Below are 27,389 nucleotides of genomic sequence, written 5' to 3' on the forward strand. Positions count from 1 at the left end.
TCTAGCATCAGTAGGGAGTAGAGGCTGTACCTGGATGAATTTTCTTGATATTCAGCTATCTAACAAATAATTTTTATTTCTACCATCTTTACTGATATTATTCAAAAGTATAATATGCATTCTTCTGCTTTATAAAACATTAAAAGTAATTTAAAAATTTTCAGGATACATAATCATCATTAACATCAATTATCAAACTCTGATGTTTGCTGCTGCAGAATCAAGGGAGACTTAGACATTTGCTTTCCTGAATGCCAGGCTCTTGGTTTTTCTCTTCAATGATGTATCCTAAGCTCTGACTTGCAAGGGAAACTGCCTCCCCACCTGGGTTGAGGGTTTCTCTTGGCCTCTTCCTGCAATTCAGCTCTCAGCCTACTGAACTCAGGAAATCTAATGAATGCTCACTGCTTCTGTTCCTAGCTAGCTCAAGGGCCCCACACCTCCATGGGTCCAGAATGGCTACATCCACATTGTGCCAGTTATGAAGACCAACAGACTGGGCTGTTTTGGCCACTCACCGTGTTTACCTATTTAATGGTGGATGTGTTTTAGTATTATAAGATATGAAAATCTCAGTGATAAGAGTTCAATCTTCCTGTTTTATACATGAGTAAAAGCCCAGGAAGATGAAGTGACCCATCCAAGGTCACAGGATTATTTACTGACAGAAAAGATATTAATAGAACTGCTGGTTTCTAGTCCAAGTGCTTTTTGCACTACTTACATGAACATTCACATCCTCCAAGATTATCATACAATAAGATACAAGCTGATAAAGCCATTAAGAGCGCCAAATTTTAGCCAAATTCTTTAAATTCAGGGACACTAGTCCTTCTAGGAGTAAGACAATAAAACCCTAAATTCTGATTTCTGCTAGATGAACTTGTATTAAGGTAGGACCAGCTTGATCACAAATATTTGCTTTCTTCCAGAACATGGAAACACTGAACTCATAGGAATCAATCCTATTTAAACTAAACAAGGAGTTCCCCGATGGTCTACAGGTTAGGATTCACCACTTTCATAGCCCGGGTTCAGCCTCTGGTCAGGGAACTGAGATCCCACAAGCCGAGTGGCGCAGCTAAAATAAGAAAATAAACAAACCAAACATAAAATAAAACTATCTCACAGAACCACACATTCTACATATAGGTAACAGTTTAGAGTAGAACATGCTTTAAACAGACTCCCTCTGACTGAATTTAAACCATCGAATTGGCAATTCATCTTTTTTTTTTTTCTTTTTGGCTGCATTGGGTCTTCACTGCGATGAGGGCTTTTCATCGCAGTGGCTCCTCTTGTTGCGGAGCACGGGCTCTAGGCCCACGGGCTTCAGCAGTTGTGGCTCGTGGGCTCTAGAGTGCAGCTCAGTAGTTGCAGCACACGGGCTTAGTAGCTCTGTGGCATGTGGGATCTTCCCAGACCAGGGATCGAACCCATGCCCCTGCATTGGTAGGCGGATTCTTAACCACTGCACCACCAGGGAAGTCCCAGCAATTCATCTTTTAATTTTTAACTCCTTTTTACTGAGTTATGAGAATATAGCATGCATCTATCCTTTCAAAAGAACTATACCTCACACCACGGAATTCTGAAAGTCTGCAAATGAGCACAGACGTTAATATTTATTTAAATAGTTTAAATGTCTTTGTTCAAAATAACTTAAAACCCTTATGTATAAATTTTATGGTAAATCTCATTCATGTTAATCTTTAAGGCACAGGTTCTTACATTGAAGTCCACAGCCCTAAAAAAAATTTATCAATGGACTTTAGGAGGTCTGTGAACTCCCAAAAAACTGTACATAAAATTCTGTGTGTATATGCACAGATGCATGTGTTAGGAGAGAAGATCTACAGCTTTATCAAAAAGATCAGCATCACGGCTTTCAGTAAAACGAAGTATTCAGGCCATGGAGGCAAGGCAGCTAGTTCACTGCTGGCTGCAGAATGCCCAACAACAAAGGTTTGCTCTCTTTACTCATACCAACCCTTCTGGAATGCAAAACCTCAACAGAGTGGTATTCTTGAGAGACTAAAAGTTCCCTGGTCACAAGACTGGGAAACAAATCCACTATATACATTAAGTCCACTATATCTTCCCACCAACCTATCACCACATTTAGTCTCTTAACAAAAGAGCATCAAGATATTTTTAAATTAATTTATTTTATTTTATTTATTTTATTTTTGGCTGCGTTGGGTCTTCATTGCTGCACACAGGCTTTTCTCTGGTTGCGGTGAGCAGGGCTACTCTTCGTTGCAGTGTGCAGGCTTCTCTTTGCGGTGGCTTCTCTTGTTGTGGAGCACGGGCTCTAGGCACGTGGGCTTCAGTAGCTGTGGCACGCGGGCTCAGTAGTTGTGGCTTACAGGTTCTAGAGCACAAGCTCAGCTGTTGTGGTGCATGGGCTTAGTCGCTCCGCAGCATGTGGGATCTTCCCGGACCAGGGCTCGAACCCGTGTCCCCTGCACTGGCAGGCAGATTCTTAACCACTGTGCCACCAGGAAAGCCGAAGATATTTTTTAAGAAAGCAAGATTGCCCTCCGTGGCCACACACTAAAAAGATGGGGGAAGGGGTGGAGACATGATGGGGGAGTCCCTAAGGTAAAGAGCCTTCCAGCATCCATGAACTAGCAAAAGCCCACCCTGAAAATACTTTATCTCAACTACTACTGCCACCTCTTAGGGTTAAATTTACTAACCTGTGTTAAGATATTAACTCCTTTTATTGTCCAAAAATAAAACCTCTTTGTCAAACATCAGGGATGGAATATTTCTTCATTTGGTACTTTGAATATTTAGTATTGTGAGAATAAATCGATTATCATGATTTTATAAGTATGATCACAAATCCCCTTAGAATTTCTGAGAATGAAGAATTATTTTATATTTAACACCTTGGACGCATATGAGAGAAGGAGGGAAGGAAAGAAGGAAGGGAGGGGAGGAAAAGTGTGTGTGTGTGTGTGTGTGTGTGTGTGTGTATTAGAGAGTATGTGTACATACTCCATACTCCATCACATGCAGACCACATAAAACATTAACTCTAAATACTGTATGTTGCTTACACAGAAATCCTTTCCTTCCACCACCACTCAGTAATAATTGTTCACTTTAGAGGTTTGTTAATTTTTGAAATTTTAATTTTCATATTCTTCTTCTACTGCCATGTAAAATGCTAAGAATGAGTTTTAACTGATTTCAGTATTCTTGCAAAAGAAAATAAAGGAAGGATTATTTAGTCAGGAAATCTGTGAACACAAGATTCTCCACAGTGATTGGTACCATCAGTATAAATGCTCTGTTTTACACCTATGTATTTTTAGGCTATTGCTATCCAACACTTTAGAGGAAAAAATTTTATCTTAATGCAAAAAGGAAAAAAAATTTTTTAACTTAAAAGGCAGAGAAATTCAATTCATTCACCAAAATCATGCCTCTTAATACCTGAAAACTTAGGGCCAAAATCAATGCCTCCAACTAAAGATCACAAGTGCAATTAAAAAAACCTTTTACTTGTGGTTTATTAAGATCATGATCAACTACCTACAAAACAGTACTGAAAATTAAAAACTGTAATGACCAATAAATACATTAGAAATTCCAATTCTCCCATTTATAGGCACAGCATAGTTGTTTGATATAAGCACACAGAGTTAATTACCTGCACACCTTCTCCACAACTCCATGCAGGTGTCTGACAAACAAAGAAGGTAGTGGAGAATATTAAAAACAGGTTGTTCTTAGTAGAGGGGAAAGAGTGCAGTGGAGGGTGAAATGGATAAAGGGGATCAACTTTATGATGATGGATGGAAACTAAACTTTTGGTGGTGAGCATACTATAGTGTATACGTTAGTAGAAATATAATGTTGTACACATGAAACGTATATAACGTTACAAACCAATGACACCTAAAAAATAAATAAATTAGTAAATAAACAGGAAGGAAGGAAGGAAGAATAGGTTGTGCTAGTTGCAAAATTGACGGTTTACTTCTCTAGCATAAGTGACCATAAGTAGGAAGAAACTAACCTAATCCAAAACTTAAGCAAGCAAACAGGAAATTCAGAGGCAGGAATAAAAAGAACTTTCTTTCATTTCTATTGGTTTAGTCAAGGTATCATATACACATACATACTGGAGTAAATGTAAATAGAGTGACAACAAAGTGTGTGGGTACAAGTGCCTGCCCCACACCAGCCCCTACCATAAGAACAGGGCTCATTCAGAGAGTAAAGTAAAACACAGTGGTAGAAAACAGGTTTTTCCTAGGCCCAGGAACACTTAATGGACTGGGAGAAGCAACTAGCTTAATCAGTGACATGAACACATAATGTACAAAGAAACACAGGGCCACCTGAAGGTGGCAATAAGCAATGAGAAACAGGTTCTAAGACCACTTGTGTCATGTCCAGCTCTGCCCAGAGGAGAGGACAGGCACAAATCTGGATACTAGAGGCATCTACTGCTGAGAGGAAGAGATTTTTCATCAAGCCCCCTATCACTGAGATGAAATTCTCACAAGATGAACTACCTGTTTTTGCTCTAATTCCATTCTATGCTTAATCTATACGGAGCAGCTACTAAATGCCAGGCACTATATAAACCCTGGGTACATCATGATGGTGAAAACAGGAGACATTAACTCCTCATGCTGCTTGCAGACTAGTAGGGAAGACAATTTCTAAAGGGGTGGGGGAGGATAGGGGGACCTGAATTCCCTTCATTCCTTCTATTCTTCCCAATGCCAAACTTGTGGTCAGAAGGAGGTACTTTAGGATAATATACCAAAGTTAATATTAGGAGAGCTGGCCAAATAAGAGGGAGGTCTTGGTCTATCCTAAAAATGTTCAGTTTTGAAGAACATGATGATCAAAACCACCTTACTGGCTGGAGCCAGGAACAAGTCAACCCAGGCTTGAACACAAGCTGTCAAAGATTTCCCCAGTCTTGGGCAAAAAAATAAATAAATAAATAAAGGTTATAGAAAAGGAAGGAAGATCAGAGAATGGGCTTCTGGGAACTCACCCAAGACAAAGTCAAAAATTATTTGCAGCCTTTTCTCAACTCACTTTCTCTGTGATCAGTTACAATGAAGACCAAAGTCTTCTGCTAAAGGACAGGACAAGTATCTGGGCCACATATGCAAACCCATGAATGAGTAATTGTAAATTGTGGTTAAGTGCTATGAAGGAAAAAACAGGGTGTAATAAGAGAGCAAAGAAGTAGAACCTCCTTTAGACAGGGTAGCCAAGGAAAGCCTCAGAGGAAAGCTGAGCACTAACGGATGAGTAGGAACTGAGCACTCAAAGGGCAGAATGAGAAGTTTATGCAGAGAAAACAGCTTGTGAGAGGGAAAGGAAAAACTGGGTAAGTTCAAGTGCAACAGGAAGCCAATGAATGGCTTTAAGTAACCATGTGACCCAGTCTTTTAAAAGCTCTCTGGTTGCTGTGCAGAGAAAATGGGAGGGAAGCCAGAGAAGTGTGATGACCAAATGAAAGGCTAGAGTGGTAGTTCGGGGGAAAGGTGAGATGGATACGATGGAAAGAAATGGAAGGGTACAAGATACATTTTGGAAGTGGGTTGAAAAGGACTTGGTGAAGGATGTAGAGGGAGGGTTGTGGGAGAAAAACAAAGGTGCCAGAAATGACTCCTAGGTTCCGGTTTAAGCAATAGGATGCCATTATCTGAGGGGGAAAATGGGGGGTAGTGGGGGAGACAAGTTCCCCCTCAGTTTTGGCTGCATAATAAGTTTAGTCTTTGACATGTAAAATATGAGCTCCTTGTAAAATATAAATTTGGGAATTCTCAGCATATAAATGATATTTTAAATCCTTGGGAACAAACAATATCATCAAGAGAAAACAGAAGAGATGAGAGTACAGGACCAAGCCCTGAGCAACTCAAACCTGTAGCGATTGAGAGGAAGGGGCTAACAAAAAGTACACACAAAGGTGGGAGAAAAACCAGGATTATGTGATTACAGAAGTCAAGAGGTAAGGATTCAAAAAAGAGGGAGAATTCCATGGAGAATGCTGGTAAGACACGTACTGAGATGTGGCCTGAACCACAGGCCACATCAACTCACCATCATTGATCTTGTCAAAAGCAGTTTCCAGAAGTAGAAAAAAGGGTCAGGTAGATGAGGGCTGACTTCCCAGCTATAACCAAGAAGCAGGCAAATCACTTAATCTCCTGCTCAACCAAAACAGCCTCTTAACGGCTTTTCCTCCTTCAATCCTTACCCTTCTACAGCCCATTATCAACACAGCTGCCAGTGACCTGGCTAAAAAGAAAGTCACATCATATCATCATTCTCTGCTCAGTGATCTCATCTCACTCAGAACAAAAGTTAAAAGAAAGTCTTTATAACGGCCTAGAAGGTCACTATCTACCTCCTGCCACTCTCCTTCTCTAGCGGCTCAGAATTCCCTCCTGCCCCTTGAAGTCTCAGGGCTTCTACACCTGCAGTTTGACTCCCCACTTCCTTCAGGCCTCAGTTCAAATGTCACCACAACAAAGAGGCCTTCTTTGGCCAATGGATTTTAATAGTACTTGCTCCTTTCATTCTTTGCTCATCTTTCCTTACCTACGCTATTTATCTTCTTAGCACTTACCATCTTTATGACATATTATATATTTATTAGTTATTGTTTATCTCACATCATCAGAATGCAAGCTTCATCATAAGAGCAGAGGTTTTACCTCTGCTACCTCACTATTGTCTAACCAGTAAGTAGGCCTGGTACACAGTAGACATTCATATTTATCTGTTGCATTTAAATCATTAGAAAGGCCCTTTCACATTACAAATTAATAAACTTGTACTTTCAGTATGGATATAAGTCTTCTGTTATTTAGACAGCATGAGTCTTCTGATCACCTGTAGACATGCAAAAAAAAGCCCAGTTTCTGGGCCCATGAAATTGAATACTAGCCCCTATGCCTTGGAAAACTCACAACATCATCCTGTGGGCCATCCGCTACAGACTCTTCAAGGAGTATTTCCATTTAGATTTCAATATGAACTGTTTTCAATATGAACTTTTGGCTAAGGCAAAGTACACTGGACAAAAACTATTTGTAATAACTCAGAAAAGGGGTCATGGACGGAATAGTGGTACTGATGAATCACACAAATACGAAGACAGATATATACATATTATATTTGAACAAAGGCAAGTAGATATGATGCTCTGGGATTAGTTGATTCTTCCAAATAATGGAACAATGCTCTCCGGTCTGTCCATCTGGTTTCCCTATTCATCTCTCTGATCACAAAGAAACAGACTATATCATTTTTCTCTGCAAACCCCCTACCTCAGGCTGTTCTCACTGGAAGGGTAACTGACTGAAAAATATTACCTTGAAACTCCTGATGAATTTAGAGCAAACAAGGCTCTGAATTACATCAATGAAATGAAAATCTTAACCAAACCTTTGAAATGTTTCAGTAAGTCATAATAGATCATCAACTCATGTAATCTCATACATAATCTGTGCAAACATAGATCCTGAAAACTATAGTACTCACCCAACGAAATGATTCACAGTACTCACCCAAAGAACTGATTTACATTTATTGCATAGCTAAGAATGGAAGGCAACAGCAAAACAATTTAAAATTCTATTGTAAAGGGACTTCCCTGGTGGCACGTTGGTTAAGAATCCACCTGCCAATGCAGGGGACACAGGTTCGATCCCTGGTCCAGGAAGATCCCACATGCCACAGAGCAACTAAGCCTGTGCGCCGTGACTACTGAGCCTGCGCGCCACGACTACTGAGCCTGCGTGCCACGACTACTGAGCCTGCGCGCCACAACTACTGAAGCCCATGCACCTAGAGCCCGTGCTCTGTAACAAGTGAAGCCACCGCAATGAGAAGCCTGCGCACCACAACGAAGAGTAGCCCTCGCTCGCCGCAACTAGATAAAGCCCACACACAGCAACGAAGACCCAACACAGCCAAAAATAAATAATAAAGTTTAAAATAAAATAAATTCTATTGTAAATCTGGCTACATAATACATGAAAACATTTAAAAAATCATTCTCAAAAGAAAATATGTAATTTATAAAAACAACACAGATAAATAAAACTATAGATTATATTTATATTAAAAAATAAAGAGCGGAGACATAGATGTACTGAAATGCTTGTATAAAAATTATGAGGGGGGGGCTTCCCTGGTGGCGCAGTGGTTGAGAGTCCGCCTGCCGATGCAGGGGATGCGGGTTCGTGCCCCGGTCTGGGAGGATCCCACGTGCCGCGGAGCGGCTGGGCGCGTGAGCCATGGCCGCTGAGCCTGCGCGTCCGGAGCCCGTGCTCCGCAACGGGGAGAGGCCACAACAGTGAGAGGCCCGCGTACCGGGAAAAAAAAAAAAAAAAAAAAAAAAAAAAATTATGAGGGGGCTTCCCTGGTGGTGCAGTGGTTGAGAATCTGCCTGCTAATGAAGGGGACACGGGTTCAAGCCCTGGTCTGGGAAGATCCCACATGCCGCGGAGCAACTAGTTCCGTGAGCCACAACTACTGAGCCTGCGTGTCTGGAGCCTGTGCTCCGCAACAGAGAGGCCGCGATGGTGAGAGGTCCGTGCACCGCGATGAAGAGTGGCCCCCGCTTGCCACAACTAGAGAAAGCCCTCGCACAGAAATGAAGACCCAACACAGCCAAAAATTTAAAAATTAATTAATTAATTTAAAAAAAATTATGAGGACACCAAAGATACTATTTAGCTCTGCCTGACAATTAGAGAAAGTTTAAAAGCCTTTTTTAAATCTACATGGATCAGTAACACATGAAAAGATGCTCAATATTACTAGCCACTAGGGAAATGCAAATCGAAACCATAGTGAACTACCAATGCACCGATAAGACAGACAGACAGTAACAGTTTTTATGATAATGTGAAGAAATCAGGACTCTCATACATTGCTGGTGGAAATGTAAAAAGAAATGGTACAACCACATTGGAAAACAGTTTGGCAAGTCCTCAAAACGTTAAACACAGAGTTATAATTTGACACAGTAATTCCACTCCTGGGGTGATACATATATGTGTGTGTGCGTGCATGCGCGTGTGTGTGTGTATGTATCTTAAAGAAATGTAAACATATGTCCATGCAAAATCTAGTACACAAATGTTCACAGGAGCATTATTCATATTAGTCCAAAAGTGAATGCAACCCAAATGTCCATTAATTGATAGATGAATAAATAAAATATAGTATATACATACACTGAGTATCATTTGGTCATGAAAAGCAATGAAATGTTGATATATGTTACAACATGAACCTGAAAGCACTATGCTAAGTGAAAGAAGCCAGTCATAAAAGACTGTATATTGTATGATTCCACTATAAAAGGTCCAGAATAGGCAAATCTATAGAAAAAGAAAAGTAGGTAGTTGTTTCCTAAGCTTGGGGTGGGAGGAAATGGAGACTGACTGCCAGTGGGTACAGGGTTTCTTTTCTGAGCAATGAAAAGATTCTGGAATTAGACAGTGGTGATGGCTGCACAAGTATGAATATACCAAAATACTAAAAGCCATTGAACTCTACACTAAGTGAACTGTGTGATATGTAAGTTATATCTCAACAAAGCTGTTAAATTTTATAAAAGAATGAGGTAGGGGGCACAATGGAAGGTGTCTGGGGTAACTTTAATATATTTCTTGACCTGTCTGTTGGGTACACAAGTGTGTTCACATTGTGATTTCTCACTGATTGGCAAACTTACAAGATGTGCATGTTTTATAAATATATCACATGTTAAATAAAGGTTTTAGCAAAGAATAACTAGGTCTATAAATACTGACTTGGAAAGGGATCCAAGATATAAAGTGGAAACAAAGAAAGTTTCAAAACCATATATATACAATATGGTCCCACTTTTTATAAATTTATACACATATATGTATGTGCAGAGTAAAACACACACACACGAGTATACACACAAACCTGTTCTCATTGATCTCTGAAGAATTCAGATAAAGGGACTTAATTTTCTCTGATACATATTTCTGTAATGTTTGAATTTTTTGCAATGTGCATTTTTATAATCAGAAGACAATAAATGTATACACTTTTTAAATCTTTTAAGGTGTACAGACAGAATTTAATAAAGAACAGAAATTCCTCAATCAGTATACAAAAACATAGAAATAATAGATCCAAGAATAAAAGATAATCATTTTTCTAAAAAAATAACAGCAACAATCATTTGATTGCTTACTATGTAGTTGGCACATATATTAGCTCATTTTCATTATACCTATTTTACAGATGAGGAAATAGGCCGGGAGATTTTAATCTAATCAAAATAGAACAAAATATAGCTTATGAAGAAAGTTCATAAAATCACTTACAGAGAAAAGTTTATTTTATTTTATTTTATTTTTTTGTGGTACGCGGGCCTCTCACTGTTGTGGCCTCTCGCGTTGCGGAGCACAGGCTCCGGACGCGCAGGCTCAGCGGCCATGGCTCACGGGCCCAGCCGCTCCACAGCATATGAGATCCTCCCGGACCGGGGCGCGAACCCATGTCCCCTGCATCGGCAGGCGGACTCTCAACCACTGCGCCACCAGAGAAGGCCCAGAGAAAATTTTAAAAAGTAAAAGAACATAATGAACTCACTCATACTTTTTTTTTAATCTGGAAAAGAATTTAATTTTCTCAAAAAAAAAATTTTGCCAAAATTGACTGCTCCCCCCCCCCAACACACACACACACACCCAAAACCGAAAACTGAATGGAATAAGCTAAAAAACAAAATAGAAATGGTGGGCTTCCCTGGTGGCACAGTGGTTGGGAGTCCGCCTGCCGATGCAGGGGCACGGCTTCGTGCTCCGGTCCGGGAAGATCCCACATGCCGCGGAGCGGCTTGGGCCCGTGAGCCATGGCCGCTGAGCCTGCGCGCCCGGAGCCTGTGCTCCGCAACGGGAGAGGCCACGACAGTGAAAAGCTCGTGTACAGCAAAAGAAAAAAAAAAAAAAAAAGAAATGGTTACTGTCCTTCCTCCCCAAAGGCTATTTTTCCATGCTACCAAAATCCTTATATCAAGAATGGTACAAGGAAGGAAACTTACAGGCCTTCTCTCTTGTGATTATATACCAAAGCCCTAAATACTAACAAATCAATCCAGTACTATGAGCTCCATTACAAAAATTTAGGGATAATTCCATACTAAAAATTGATTAATGTAATTCAGCACATAAATAAGTAAAAAGAGACATAACCTCCAAGGGTAGATAATTGAGTTGGAAGGCATTTGACAAACTTATTCTTTCTAAGAAAAGCACTTAATAAATAAAAATACTACTTCTTTAACTTGTCAGCTTTCAGACCCACAGTCAACCCCACAATGAACAGTGAAACACAACTGAGGCAGCCTCATTACGCTACAGTCAAATATTGAATATGACATTTTCTGGATGTTATAGTGTAGCCAATGAAAAAAGAAAGAAAAATAACAGAGGAAAAGTACTGAAAAGGAGTCTAAATTAGCAGCATTGTCCAATAATAGAGCTGTTCAACTGGAATACCCAAGAAAAATCTATGAAAAATTACTAAAATGACTGAAAGAGCTCAGGAAATTGGCAGGTTTTTAAATAAATATACAAAAATCAACAGCTTTCCCTAACATCAGCAAAGCTCAAAAAATATGATGAAAAACATCCCACTGTCAAAAGCAAGAAGAGGGGCTTCCCTAGTGGCATGGTGGTTAAGAATCCACCTGCCAATGCAGGGACACGGGTTTGAGCCTTGGTCCGGGAAGATCCCACATGCCGCGGAGCAACTAAGCCCATGCGCCACAACTACTGAGCCTGTGCTCTAGAGCCCGCGAGCCACAACAACTGAGCCCAAGTGCCACAACTACTGCAGCCTGAACACCTAGAGCCCATGCTCTGCAACAAGAGAAGCCACCGCGGTAAGAAGCCCACGCACCACAACAAAGAGTAGCCCCGGCCGCAACTAGAGAAAGCCCACATGCAGCAACAAAGACCCAACACAGCCAAAATAAATAAATAAATAAAAATTTTTTTAAAAGCAAGAAGAACATAAAAGACTATGGAATTGACATTATGTGAATTAAACTACAAAGCCCTACCTACTAAGGCACATACTATGGCACTACTAAGCTCTACTAAGGCACATACTATAAGAAAAGGGGAAAGAAATCATGTTAATAGATTGATAGATGTTAATGGTGTGATGAGATCAACTATTTCCAACTTCATAAATTTAATGCTTTTCCAATCTGCGTATCAATGGGATTTTCGCAGTAATCCTGACAAAAACTTTAAAAAAGGGCTTCCCTGGTGGCGCAGTGGTTGAGAATCCGCCTGCCGATGCAGGGGACACGGGTCCATGCCCCGGTCCGGGAAGATCCCACATGCTGCAGAGCGGCTGGGCCCGTGAGCCATGGCCGCTGAGCCTGCGCGTCCGGATGAGCCTGCGCGTCCAGAGCCTGTGCTCCGCAACGCGAGAGGACACAACAGTGAGAGGACCGCGTACCACCAAAAAAAAAAAAAAAAAAAAAAAAAAAAAAAAAAAAAAAAACCAAACTTTAAAAAAGTATCTGGACAGTGGGGAAAAGCATGTAATGAAAGGCAAAAGTCTTTTTTCAAAATAATAATAACTACAAGGAGTTGCCCTACAAAGCATTTATCCATATAAAACTACAATAAGTAAAACATATAATATTGGTGCCAGAATACTGACAGATCAATAGAACAGAGTGAGAAACAGATCTAAGTATTAATGAAAATTCAGTATATGATTAAAAATGTCATGTTAAATATATAAGGAACTGGTTAAATTGTGGTACGGCCATTATCAAATACAATGGATATTACAGTTATTAAAAATGAGGTAGATTACACTGATGTAGAAAGATGGTCGCAATATAGTATGATGTAAAAAAAAAACAATGTAAAGAATAGGAAGAATATGATCCCTGTGTTTTATTTATTTGTTTATTTGACAGCCACGCTATGTATAGAAAATGTCTGGAAAGATACACATATCTAAATAGCACTGTCACTACCTCTGGGATTATAGTAAGGAGAGGAATAAGAATGGAGAGTCCATCAGTCATTACCCCAACAGTGAAGAGATGGCAAACTCAAATTAGAATAATCTGAAGGGGGTTTATTTATAAAAGGAATAATTACAAAGTTGGGAGGTGAGGCCTACAGAAACCACAGGGGATGAACAGAACTAGCTATAGCATAACAATTATCACTCTGGCTCCGAAAAAGACAGGACACAGAGAGTACCAGAACCCAGGTAATGTAAGGCCGGCCACCCTGAGAGAGAATAAATATTCTGACCTCATTCTTCTCCTTCCCTTCAATCTCCTCTTAAGGCTGAACCCAACCAGAAGACCTGGGAACTCTTTCCCTGGGGCAGAGAACCAGGTGGAAATGGGTGAAGGACAGGCATGGAGAAGTAAATAGAAGGTACCCGGGCCCAGATTTCTTTTCCCTTTTTATAAAATTAATTACATAAATAGAAGTACAATATCTTCATTAAAAATGAAAAACTTACATAGAAAGCTAAAATCCCACCCTCCATAATCCTGGATCCTTCTCCAGAAGTAATCATCTTTATTATCATCATTTTGATGCGATTTGTCACTGACTTTTTTCTAGACAGAGACACATACTCACCACAATAAAACACACAGAATTGCTTTAGGAGGTGTAGTTTGCTCAACATGAACAGTATTAATAACCCTATTACTTTCTGCAACCTTTTCTTCTCACCATTTTCAGTTCAGTTATAAAATAATGCTCAAGGAACCAAGAGGAACAGTTTGAAATCTCCTCAGGGTTGTTTACACCCTACCTCAGTGGTTCTCAAAATATCCCCACACTCCCCCAACAGCTGCATTAGCATCACCTAGGAATTTGTTTAAAAGGCCCCACCCTAGTACAGTGAATCAAAAGCTCAGGAAGTGGGGCCCAGTAACCTTCCTTCTAACCAGCCCCACAAGACGATTATGCAGGCTAAAGTTTGAGTGCCACTACTCCATCACCTGTGCCCTTGCTAGGAATCTGCTTTTTAACTAGATCCGGGGGTGATGCGTAAGTAAACTGAAGTGTTAAGAAGCCGGTCTACCTCTGAGCTATAAACCTAACCCCAATCCACATTACCCGCACCTATCCGCACACAGGGTATTATGAGTGGTTTCTGGAGATGGGAAGGGGGGAGGCCAGCAAAAAGAGCAGTGGTTTTAAACTTCTTTTAATTTAAATCTATCACTCCTGTGGGAAAAACATCAGCACTGCATGCCCTAGTTAGGCAGACCATGTTAGCAGTGTCGTCTTTTGTGCGTGACAGATAGCACATAACTACCTTTAAACCACCCTGGAAATGTACCGCTCTTAGGTGTCAATATTATATCATAAGTTCTCATTTTTCTTTTAAAATAAGTTAATTTCAATGTTAACCCCAGGCATAATAAAATTATGTAAGACTAGCTAACCTCTGTTTGTATCACTAATACTGTAATGGGAATCCATCATTTTAAAACAAAGCACAGGGATACACCTTTTCTGATCTAACAAGGATACTTTTATCAACATTTACAAGTGTATCTACCCTCCACTTCCATACTGCAGCCTCCACCTCTACAGAGCGTGTGGGGAAGGGAAAATGTCCCCAGAATTCCACCTTTAACTTCCTGCTGCCTCCCTCAAAGGCTGACATTTTCTTTCAAAACCTGCAACCTAAAGCCCCTCTTCCTTTGCTCTTCTCTCATTTTTCTCCACGGAGTCTTTAGGTCTGTCCTGAGTCACGGGCAAACATGTTGACTTTCTCAGGAAATCTGCCAAAGCAACGACATATATACATTTGTGCTTGAGAATCGGACTGTCTCACTGCTTAGGCAGCCTGATTCGGGCTAACACAACGATCTGCTTTTTTAAGGCACTTCCAGTTTCACTTCTAGTTCCTACCAGGCTTATGCCCCGCCCCAAGGCAGCACAGCCCCCTCTCTCTGAGCTTTCCTGACACAGGAAGTAACATAGTCAATTCTGTGGGGCCCAAACCCAATTTGACTTGCCTCTCTCCCTTCTTAAAGCAATCTCAGAATCAAAATTTCTAAAGCTCCTTTTCCGTCTGATAACTTTTCTTCCATACAAAGAAACTTTTAATCATGAGAAAATAAATTTGGGCCTTGGGTTTTTAATTACATAGCATCAGGAAAAATAATATAACTATTCTATCAAACAATTTTATTTCGAAAGGAAACATGTTTCTAATAAAGATGTTAAAATTTTTTTAAAAATGAAAATGAAAAAATGAAAGGAACATGTTTACATCTCAAAAGTGCTATAAAAAGATTTTGGTATGGAAAAACTAGTTTGATTTCTATCCTCACCCCACACAATTGTTTCTTAAAATCATTTATGGCAATTGAGACAGTTCATTTTTTAAAGATTTTCTTCTACCAAAAGCTAGACTCAAAATATGTACAGAATTACCTAAACATTCTAGAGTCAAATTCTGACTTTAGTTTTATCTCATGAACATTAATAATTTCATGAATTAAACACAGATTCACTTTAAGAAGGCAAATCTTTTTTTTTTTTTTTTTTTTTTGCGGTACACGGGCCTCTCACTGCTGTGGCCTCTCCCGTTGTGGAGCACAGGCTCCGGACGCGCAGGCTCAGCGGCCATGGCTCACGGGACAAGCCGCTCCGCGGCATGTGGGATTCTCCCGGACCGAGGCACAAACCCGTGTCCCGTGCATCGGCAGGCGGACTCTCAACCACTGCGCCACCAGGGAAGCCCAAGAAGGCAAATCTTTTGACTTGTTGCCTTTGCAGGGTTTTGCCTTTGCAGGTTGTTTTTTGTTGTTGTTAAGCACACAATGGTGGCTTTTATTTAAAGTTAAAGCTCAAAAATATCATGGAGGGCTTCCCTGGTGGCGCAGTGGTTGAGAATCTGCCTGCTAATCCAGGGGACACAGGTTCGAGCCCTGGTCTGGGAGGATCCCGCAATGCCGCGGAGCAACTAGGCCCGTGAGCCACAACTGCTGAGCCTGCGAGTCTGGAGCCTGTGCTCTGCAACAAGAGAGGCCGCGACGGTGAAAGGCCCGTGCACTGAGATGAAGAGTGGCCCCCACTTGCCACAACTAGAGAAAGCCCTCGCACAGAAACGAAGACCCAACACAGCAAAAATTAATTAATTAATTAATAAACTCCTACTCCCAACATCTTCTTCAAATATATATATACATATATCATGGAATAGTAATTTCTGTTTTCAATTTATGCATAGTTTTTAATAGAAATATTGGATAATTAGATCACAAGAATTCATGACTCATATTCTTCATATACAGCAAAGACAGTCAACAATGTCTTCCATTAGAGCCCCATACTGTAACTCTAGAGATGTTCTGATGCTAAGGTTCTTAAAGAAACACAAACCAGTATATGGGTGGAAATTCCTCAATTATCTGGATTTAATCAGCTTTTATCCTGCCTGAATAGAAGACTATCTTCCTCCTATGAATTAATTCTCATATTGCTTAGTTATTTGAAAGGTGGAGAATTCATTTTTCTTTTCCAACTATCCAAAACAAAGAAAAAGACTGAGCTGGCAGTGCTTAACTCAAAAACATGACATGTTCCAAAAGTCTAGAACTACTGTATCTCGTTTTGACCTTAGAATCCCATTTTCCCATAGAATATTTTCTAAATGTATGGCCCACCAATGCCTATTAAGCCCACAACATAAACGAAATAATATTAGAAACACATCTAACTGCTTGAGAAAATTTAATCTCAGATTCCAACTTTGGGCCACCTAAAGACAGAATTTTCAACAAGCATTCCAACCAAGTCTGAAGTAGTTCATTTGGGAACCACTACGCTACATTATTTTCCTCAAATAATCTACTATGTCAGACAGCATCAACACAGCACCAGGCTCTCCAACTGATGCCTGAAATATTCATATTCTATACCACTGAATAAAGGGATATGTTTATGCTTTAGCTTGTGACAAATCAAAGTTTATTATGGAAATTAAGAAGGCTAAAAAGAAGTCTAACATCCATTCTTGTACTAATTTCAGAGAGGGAGGTACTCATATCCACAAAAAGGTGGGGTTCTGAATAGGGCCAAATTTTTCTGTGAGAAGTTTTGTATCTGCGTAAGTGACCAAACAAGCACTGAGTTAAGACCAATGTTCAGAATCACGGAACATGGGAGATTTTCTAAGAAGCAATTTAAATATACCTGATCTGAGGTGAACCCACTCCAATGCAGGTACTCCTACTCCTTATTATGTGAAAAAGTAATGAATGACTAAAAAGAAAATTAAATAATCCTAACACAAAAATTCAGAACTTAAACGGAGTGTATTTCTCAGGAGGAACAAAGGTAAAACTGAAGACTGCAAATTCTCTCTAGTGGCTAAGACAGTGGTCACCTTTGCTTATGTTCAATCTTCTTACCAAAACTTAACTGCTATGTTTGCTTAAGCCATCTATAAAGTGAGACGTAAAGTATGATGGCTAAAAGTACAGACTCTGGAATAAGACGGCTTGGGTTCATATCCTAGATAACACTCTTAATAGCTGCGTCATCTTTAGCAAGTTATTTAACCTCTCTGCGCTCCAGTTTCTTCATCTGCACAATGAAGATGATAAAAGCATCAACCTTAGAGGATTGTAGTGAAAATTAAATGAATTAATCCAGGTAAACCACTTAGAACAGAGCCTTGCACATAATAAGCACACAGTAAGTGACCACTATTATCTAGATATTAAAAAATAAGCAGGACTTGGAGAAGATAGGAAAAATTAAAGCTGAAGCAACAATCAAATGAACAGAGGTGAAAAAGTGATACACACACACATGGAAACAGGGCATTACACTTCCCTGCAGAATATTCATGAAGAATAGTAGAGACTGGAATAATGAAGACCCAATTATGCTGGCCCTGAATGCCAAACCAAAAAATATTTTACTTACAAGGCAGCCACTTAAATTTGTGACCTGATTAGATCTGTGCTTTAGCAATGTTAATTATCATGATTATATCATATCACTACTATTTATGCAATTTTGATGTTCTCAAACCCAAAAATTTGTTTGGTCAACTAACACACTGTCAGAGTCTATTGCTAAACTGTTGTATATCTGAATCAAATCTGAAATCCCCACTGTGTCTGGTACATAGTAGGCATTCAATAAATGTTTTATTGTTACTTTTACTGGTCACCAGAGCAGTGAAGTAAACAGTCAGAAGTTATATGTATATGTATTGCAAGAAATATGTACTATAAATTAAGCAAATGAAGTAGCCAAGTAACAGCTGGTAAAATGTTAAGTCACTGCTGAGCAGTATACTTGCCTAAAACAGGGGTAATCACCCTTACTTTTCATTAAAAGCAGATAAAATGGAACCTTGTATATTTTTAAATCTCATAAAATTTAGCTGTCAGATTGATACAGTCGTTTTAAGGATTATTTGGGCAATATCTTTGTAATGGACTACCCAGGATTCTTATGTGATGATAAATTTAAGGCAGATTTCCTCAAGATATCTGCACTCCCATGTTCATTGCAGCATTATTCACAATAGCTAAGATAGAGAAAGAACCTAAGTGTCTGATGAATGAGTGGATGAAGAAGTTGTGGTATATACATACAATGGAATATTATTCAGCCATGAAGAAAGAAGGAAATCCTACCATTTGCAACAACATGGATGAAACTGGAGGATATAATGTAAAGTGAAATAAGCCAAAGAGAGAAAGACAAATAAATACTTTAAGATGTCACTTATACGTAGAATCTAAAATAATAATTTGTTTTTTAATATAAAAGTCAAACCCATGGAAACAGAGATTAGAATGGTGGTTACCAGAGCCTGGGGAGTGGAGGAAATGAGATGTTGGTCAAAAGGCACAAGCCTTCAGTTATAAGATAAGTAAGTTCTGAGGCTCTAATGTACAGCATGGTGACTATAGTTAATAGTACTGTATACTTGAAATTTGCTAAGAAAATAGATCTTAAGCATTCTCACCAAGAAAAAAGGTAGTTATGTGAAGTGACGAATGTATTAATTAACCTGACCATGGTAATCATTTCGCCATGTACACAAATATCAAACCATCACATTGCACACTAAATACATACAATTTTATTTGTCAGTATAAAAGGGAGAGAGAGAAGGGAAGGAAGGGAGGGAGGGAGGAAGGAAAGAAGGGAGGCAGGAAGGAAGAAAGACGTTTGAGACACTAGTAAAGTAATATACTAATAGTTAACATAGTAAAAAAAAAAAAAAGTGTTCACTAGAAGATTGATTGCCAACAGATCTTAGAAGCACATCATGACAGGATGGTTGATATAAGAGGTTACTAAACACATATCCCAGATTCATTGATTATTTTCTGGTGGTGGTAGGGGGAAATCAGCTTCCCAAGATGTCAGTCAGTGCTAACTTTTAGAAACTTAAAAAAAAAAAAAGATTAGCAAGAGCACCCCATGGATAGTAAGCAAGTTATAGATTTGGCTTTCTTGGGCAATCAATCATTCTGGCAACACAAGCATAAAACAAAGCAAGCCTGGATTTCTACATACCTTCTTGTAAAGTACTTTTTTTTAAAATATAAATTTATTTATTATTATTTATTTATTTATTTTTGGCTGTCTTGGGTCCTCGTTGCTGCATGCAGGCTTTCTCCAGCTGCAGCGAGTGGGGGCCACTCTTCGTTGCAGTGCGCGTGCTTCTCACTGCCGTGGCTGCTCTTGCTGCAGAGCAGGGGCTCTAGGCACGCGGGCTTCAGTAGCTGTGGCATGTGGGCTCAGTAGTTGTGACTCACGGGCTCTAGAGCACAGGCTCAGTAGTTGTGGCGCACAGGCTTAGCTGCTCCGCAGCATGTGGGATCTTCCTGGACCAGGACTCCAACCTGTGTCCCCTGCATTGGCAGGCGGATTCTTAACCACTGTGCCACCACGGAAGTCCCACTGTAAAGTACTTTTCAGTTACAGTTTTAGACTAGAAAAAAAAAGTTCCGGCTGTCTTGTGCTTTTTAAAGCTTCAAGTATCTTGCAAGTATTAGAATTTAAAACCTTGAAATGTATTCATTTAAACACATTCCTGTCAGCATTACCAACAACGCTCCATTATCCATTTTGGTACTGTCTCCAGATGCTTTTAATCCCCGCCTGACTTCTCCCTACCAACAAGTACTTGGATACCATCTTTACCCTGTCTGCCCCCATTACTTGGTTGTGCTTAGGGAATTATAATTACAGTGATCCCGCCTTTAAAACATCCTCAGAGCACAAAGCCTCTTTGTATGATTGGGGGTGAGGGGGGCGCCTTCCAGGCTCCACAGCAAAGTGTGGGTGGTGGCAACATAGGCAGCAACGAAAGAAGAGGAGCTGGGGTCACTCTGGAGGCCTTCGGGTCTGGTTCAATATTGTTCGAGGGGTTTTACTTGTGCGTGTCCAGCCCAAAGGTTCTACAAAGCCTCTGCACCCCTCCCATGAGGAGAGTAAAGGACAGGACCTGTTCTGACAGATGGAGAGATCACCACCAAGCCCAAAAGGCCAGGGAAGCATGAAAAGGGGGAGAAAAGAAAGCAGTAGCTGAAACATACTCCTTTGTGCTGTTCTCAGTACTTCAGGTAATGAAGTCTCTGACAGTGAAGCTATCACCCCAATGAATCAGTGGCTAGTACTGGTATTACCAGCACCCAGTAGGTGCTCACTCAAACACGTATTCAGGCGGCAGCAAAAATCTACATAGGAAGACAAATCTATTAAAAATTTAAAAAAATAAAATAGCCTAAAAGCCAAATGAAAATACTTTTTAAAAATTATTAGAGTCCCATCTTCTAGCTGCAAAAGTGATTATGAAAATGAATACTTGTTTTACTTTGCCTCCCCTACTACTTCAGTGTAGTCTTCAAAACTGCTCGCTTTCCAGCTCTGTGACAATAAAACAGACTTCAACTAAAGATCAATGAGCACCATCTGCAAACACTGAAATCAAAGGTGCTGAAGCATAACAGATACTGACAGGTGACTTTCAACTTAAGGTACATCCCAGAAGCACTACAAAATGTTCTACTACTTAATTGCTTGCAACTCTCTCTTCCATGCATGTATTTCTTCCTCTTTACCACTTCTTCCCTTCTTTCAACAGGGTCAAATGGTTATATCAAAACTTACAATCTCTCCCTCATTTCTACACATATTTTATCACAAATGCAGACAATACAGTGACAGCTTTCCATATCATGACTGGAGGGGGCTACTGATAAACTCTAGTATAATCCCATCATTCTCCTCCACCTGCCCAACATGGTTAACTGTCCCAAGCAGTCCCTAGAATAGCACTAATATCCATTTAAACTAAAAACAGAAGAAAAACCCTGAAACTGCTTTGGGTGAGGCTTATAGGTGAGAACTGTTTATTCTCCTTGTGTGGGCATAAGACTAGTTTTGTTAAACATTTTCAGTTTTATTTACATACATTTTCTTTAAAAAAAAATTTATTCAAGACAGCAGCAAAAGCACAATGGAACCCTCTATCCATCACCCTCAATCATGTTTTAAAATAATAATAAAAAAGACAATAGAAACCACTTCAAATTGTACCTCTCCCTTGAGCCCACAGAACAGCACTCTTCCATGACAACTGTTCTGAAAAAACAGGCTGCCATTATTTGCAAAAGCAGTAGGAAGTCCAGTCTTGTTCTTGGTTCAGCACTCCCCCTTCCTCTCTCTCCAAGAAAAAATGAAACAGCAGGAAGCATAAACAACCGCTTAATGGAAAATACAAATGGGCAAATATTTTCAAAATTGGCTAAAAAGCCTGAGGTCTTAAGAAATTCAGGAATACTAGTGTAGGAGGAAATAGGAAGAGAAAAACAGTATCGTATATCCCCCTCAAAGTGAGCACTATGTGACTGCATGAGCAAATGTGGCACATAGCTACTTTCTCTCCTTCACTTACCAGATGCTTTTGTCTTTTTAATGATTTCTTTCTCATTGCCTTTCCATAAATAATGGTATTTATCAAATTGTTTATTCTGTACAATTTCTCCAGACCCATAACAAATTTTACAATTTTGAGCTGAACTCTTTGGTTCAACTGAGCATGGTAATGAAAAGCCAGAGGTAGGCCCTTTCCCATGAAAAGCTCACATGGAGAAAACTCTTTTGGAGTCTCAGGCCTAGCAGCGACCAGCCCTCTTCACAGAGCCTGTGGTGAGTATGGACGGGTAACAGCTGGACCAACAGTTCCAAAGTCGCAGGGCCATGCTAGTTCACAGAGCACCTTTGTAAGGATTAGAAAAGGGTGCCCCCACTAAGGGGACACAGTTTCCACACAAGGTGTTCATCTTGGTAAGTGGAGCACAAAATGGGTTTCTACTCCCACTTGCAAAACAAAACAAGCACCCAGTGCTGAGAACAAGCCACACAACCCTCATCAGCAGCCCTGCAAAAGTGTACCTGGGGCAAAACTGCACCTGCAAAGTAGGTTTCCAAAAAGAAGAATGTCACCAACAACAAACAGCATTTTACAAATTTCATTACCAGAAATCCTCACACGTTAATATAAATTCATTCACAAACATCATTAGGACCAGAGGAAAAAGGGTCTAGCAAAGAAGGAAAACTAGAAAATTTGAGAGAAAGGAAACTCTTCCATCTAGAGGAATAATCAGTTGTTCCTAAAGCCCCCAATCTTTGACTACAGGTTCAAATAGCTGAACTTCAAATGCATGTGCTAAGCTAAAACAGGCAAACAATCACTATCATCTGCAGAGAAAGGCATGATCACATACATTTACCTTTGGGGGTTTACTTTCTCCAATTTGCTAGTTTTCCTTCTCAGTCAGACACTTTTTTGCTCCTATCCTAACTATAAAACCATACACAGTGATACATGTGGTTAAAGTTTATAAAACCTGATAAACAGCCCTGGCCCTTAGCTACCTGCATGAAAATAAGAGGAATAGACAACCTGGATTATGAAGGGTTTAACATTCAATGGCTTCCAAGCCGATCATTCTTTTATGCCCTACAGAAGAGCTAAATATCACATGGGTCCAAATTAGTCCTAGTCGTGCAGGAGGGGCAACAGAAGGCAGCCTGGGGACTAGGCTGGGCAAAGCTGAGAAGTAGTACAGCCCAGAGTCAGAAGAAACCTTAAGGCAGTGGTTCTCAAACTTTAGTGGGCATGAGAATCTATTAGGGAACACGTTCAGAATCAGATTTCTGGGTCCCTCCCTACATTTGATAGATCAGAATGTCCTGGAGCACTTATATTTTGACAAAACTCAAACTGCTGACCTAGGTCCACCAGAAAGTTTAGAAAGACTGGGAAATCCTCCACGTGCTTATCAACTGTTCCAAAATAAAAGTCATCCATCACAAAACTAGGCTTTGCGGGTCAGAATGGGGTGAGAAAAGGATCACCAGCCAGCATGCCTAACAGGCTGTGCTGGGCTGGATCCTGTGGCTAGGAATTTCACTATTATGGGACAAAAATCCTCTGCTATGTAAACAAGCAATTGTTTTGCATGTTGAGAACTATTTCAAACATCTGAAAAATATTTAAATATCTCTGTACCCTACATCCAAGATAAGCAAATCTTAATTTGCAATTCTCTGATTAAGGTTTAATAAAATACTAGATATAACTAAAGCCCTCTGTGTACCCCTGATCAATTCCATTCCTCACCCACTCTCCTGAGAGATAACCACTACTCTGAATTTGGTATTAGTTGTTACCATGATGTTTTTATACTATTACTTCATATGTACACAGACAATATTATTTTGCATGTTTTCAGATTTTATGCAAGTGGAAACATTCTCTAATAATTCTTCTGTTACTTGCTCCCCCAGCCCCTGTTATGTTTGTAAGATTCAACCATTTTAATGCATGTGGCTATAGTTTATTTTTCAGTGCTCTAATATTCAATTGTGTGGGACTATCTAACAATTTATGTATTTCCCTATTGGTGGACATTTAAGCAGCAATAAACATTCCTGTACTTCTTTTGTACTTATTTTCTTGGACAAGTGTGCAAAGATCTCTTAAAGTATATACCCAGAAATGGACATTTTATGTACATAGATTTGTTTGCCCTCCTCCTGCTAGACATCACTATGCTACTCTCCAGAGTGACTGTATCTATTTACATTCCCACTAGCAGTATATAAAAGGTGATTTCCCCATAACCTTACTAACACTTGGTTATCACAGCATTTAATTTCTGACAATCTGATGAGTGTGAAATGGCATGTCACTAATGTTTCAATTTGCATTTCCCTGATTTTAAGTCTTTGACAAGTAAATTTTCATACTTTTATATATATGTCAAATATGTTTTTCTCAGTTTTTTAGAAAAATTTAACCCATCTTGTCTGAATAAGGACAGTTCTTCCCAAAGAACCTTGCCAACAGCCACCACAACTGGAAAGCTGAGGTGCGGGACGGCAGCAAGAAAACAGCTGACTTAAACAAGGAATCATCTTGGACAAAGAGCCCTAATTAATGCATTTGCTAATTAGTCTTTCCCTTCCCTCTTTTGTCAAGGCTTACTTCCAAGACAATACTACGGGCCTGCAGCCTTAGAACATGAGAGAGAATGGGGGGGGGAGTACCCAAAACATTATGTAAAAGTACTTACAACTGTCTTTACTCAAAGAAAATGATGTGATTGCAGACCAATACCTATTACTCAACCTTGTAAGATATCATCCACCTCTAACAGACTCCTTTCAAGCTCATTACCTTTGGCTCCCTCTTTAAAACAGCCCAATCTTTTTCTCTACACTAGACACTGTCCCCCTCCCTTCAAGCAACCCTTTCATCTCCCTTCCCCCACAATGAATAAATTTCCCCCTTTTCCCCCATTCTACAGCTTCTAATTTCTAACTCCACAGGACCCTCTTCATTGACTATAACACTACTCTCTCTCCGTTGCCTCTAGAACCCCAAGTCCCTTTCCAAGATGCATCCACAATAAAAACAACCCACCCGAAAGAAAAACGGGAATCTCATGCAGTACATGACCCTCTTCCATGCCAGGGAGGTGGGTGACCTGTCCCAATCCTCTCACTTCCTACCCCTTCACGCCTGGGACAGCTGTTCTTTCTCTGGGGGTTCCCCAAGTGTGACAGGTCCAGACCACCTGGGAAAACCTCATTTGGCTTTCTGTGGCAGAAACGTCTTTACTAGGGCCATATATACACTTGGTTGGGGCAGGAATGAAACTCGGGCCATTTCGTGAAAAAGACACCTTACAGGCGCCTCCACAAAAACAGGCAGGCCTCCTCCTATTAATTACAGCTGGATTGGTTTAGTCCGTGCAGTGGTGGAAAAGGTGGCCTGGCAGAGACCAAATGGTCCCCGCAATAAGAACTTTCCGAAGCTCTGACCTACTCACTCAAGAAAGCCCTGTTCCCTGAGAGGACAACCTCACAGGAGTCTCTCCCCCTGCGGCTCCCCAGGACACCACCAATCCCCCACATCAGCAGCTACTCTCCTCCGTCCCAGCCTGCAAAAGATCCTTTCTCCTAAGCCAGCCCCAAAAGCGCTGGGTGGGCGTGCCTGGGGCCGGGGCCTAGCGCCCCCTCCTCCGCGATCAATCTCTCCGGGGCTAGGGGTTCTTCCTCCTCCCAGCGCCCCCTGCTCCGGACCCGCGCCGGCCCAGAGTGACCCTGTGGTCCCAGCCAGGTTACGACTTTCGCCGGCTATGTGACCTTGGGCAAGTCACTTCCCCCTGTAAACCTCCGTTTCCTCCGCCACCCAGAGGAGACCTAGAGAGGTCCTGCCCTGCCCACCCTAGGGGAGGGGGTTACCCACCAGGGGAGAAAACGCTTTGTGAGCCGCTCCGCGCAGCGGAGACGCAGGGTTCACAGGGGCTCCAGGGCCGGGCTAACCTGACCCGGACAACGCTCCACCCCCGCCGCGGGGCTGGGCGGCTGCACCACACGCCTCTGGGCGCCCCCCCAACGCACACACCCGAGACCAACCCACGCCCCTCCCCGCCTGGCCCGCTCCTGGACCCCGTACCTGCTCCCGGCGCTCGGCCGCAGGCGCCGCCACCCTGGGCGCCCGCCCGGAGAGGCCCGTGGCCCGGAGGGCTAAGGCGGCCGGCTGCGGCGGGCTCGGGCCGGGGCGGCGGCGGCAGGGGGCGCGGGCGGCGCGGGGGCCCGAGCTCGGCGGGGCCCGGCCTGGGAGACGACGACTGAGGCTGGAAGTGCGCGGCGGCCGCGGCTGCTGAGGCGGCAGCGGCGGCGACCGCGGCGGCGGCGCTTCCGCTCATGGCGGGGCCGCGAGCAGCAGCTCCGGCTGCGACTCGACTCCGGCGCGGCGGGCGCTGGCTGGGCCCGGGCCGGCGGCGGCGGTGGCGGTGGAGGCAGCAGCGGCGGCGACGGAGGCGGCTCCCGGAGGAGGAGGAGGCGGAGCCGGGAAGCGGCGGCGGCAGCGGAGGGGGCGGGGACGCGGAGGGGGGTGGGGACGCAGCGCCGGCGCCGCCAATGGGCGGCGAGCTCCTCGGCCGGCCGAGGCTCACGGGCTAGGCGGGCGGCGCCGTGGGGCATTTTCTGCTGCTGAGGCGGGGAGACTAAGGGCCGCCCGCTGGGAGAGCCCAGTTTCGGGGGCTGCTCCGCCCCCGGTCAGACTCCGGGGTAAGGCCGCGGGCCTCCGGGGCAAGGCCTCGCGCCACCCAGGCCCGCCTGTGCCTGGGGCTCCGCCGCGGCTGCCTGTGGCGCCGATGTCGGCGTCCGCGAGTTTGCCGGGGGCTTGGCCCGGGTAGCTGCTGCCTGCCGGCGCGCCCGCCCGCCCGCAGGCTCCCATTCCATGGGTTGTGCTGCCTCGGCCTCCTTCCTCCACCTCTCCCCACTCTAGAGCCACGGACTCCTCTCCTCTCCCTCTCTTGGCTGTTTCCTCAAAGTTTTTCCTTTTCAGACACTTAGGAAAGAAACTCTCCCTTCCCTTCTTGGGCTGTGTCTCAGTGGTAAATCAGTCCCTGTGGACCCAGAGAGGGTAGCAGAAGCAGAAACGAAACTGATGGAGATGCGCTGCCTTCTCTGAGTCTAGAGACCCATCTTGAATTATGAGCAGAAGCCAGCCTGATCCCTCGCCCCTTTCTCTGACTTTATCTTCCTCTTTCTTACTTTAAACCCTCTTGTTGTTAAAAGACAGGAAACCATCTAACTCGGCTGTGCCTAGTATCAAGAAAGGGAGAGACTGTGAGGTACAGAAAGGCTTTTGAGATGTGCTGACAGTTTTCTTATGAGAGAAGAGCTCTGCAGACTCATGACCCCCTTGCACCCTCTTCTCCTTGGATGTGATGTTAGTTACTGAAAACATTTTCCTTTCATGTT

The 27,389-nt window shown here is 42.0% G+C and overlaps 1 protein-coding gene across 2 annotated transcripts in view; it reads right to left on the reverse strand.

The window, feature by feature from the left end:
- The window catches only part of RNF38 (ring finger protein 38), a 123,568-nt gene extending 97,403 nt beyond the window's left edge, over positions 1 to 26,165 (reverse strand). For both annotated transcript variants that reach the window (XM_059072181.2, XM_059072177.2), the window contains exon 1: positions 26,074 to 26,165. The gene's annotated coding sequence lies outside the window, so the exon portion shown is untranslated. The remainder of the gene's footprint in view (positions 1 to 26,073) is intronic.
- Between the last annotated feature and the right edge of the window lie 1,224 nt (positions 26,166 to 27,389).

This window comes from Kogia breviceps, chromosome 8 (genome assembly GCF_026419965.1).
Source record: "Kogia breviceps isolate mKogBre1 chromosome 8, mKogBre1 haplotype 1, whole genome shotgun sequence".
NCBI classification, from domain to species: Eukaryota; Metazoa; Chordata; class Mammalia; order Artiodactyla; family Physeteridae; genus Kogia; species Kogia breviceps.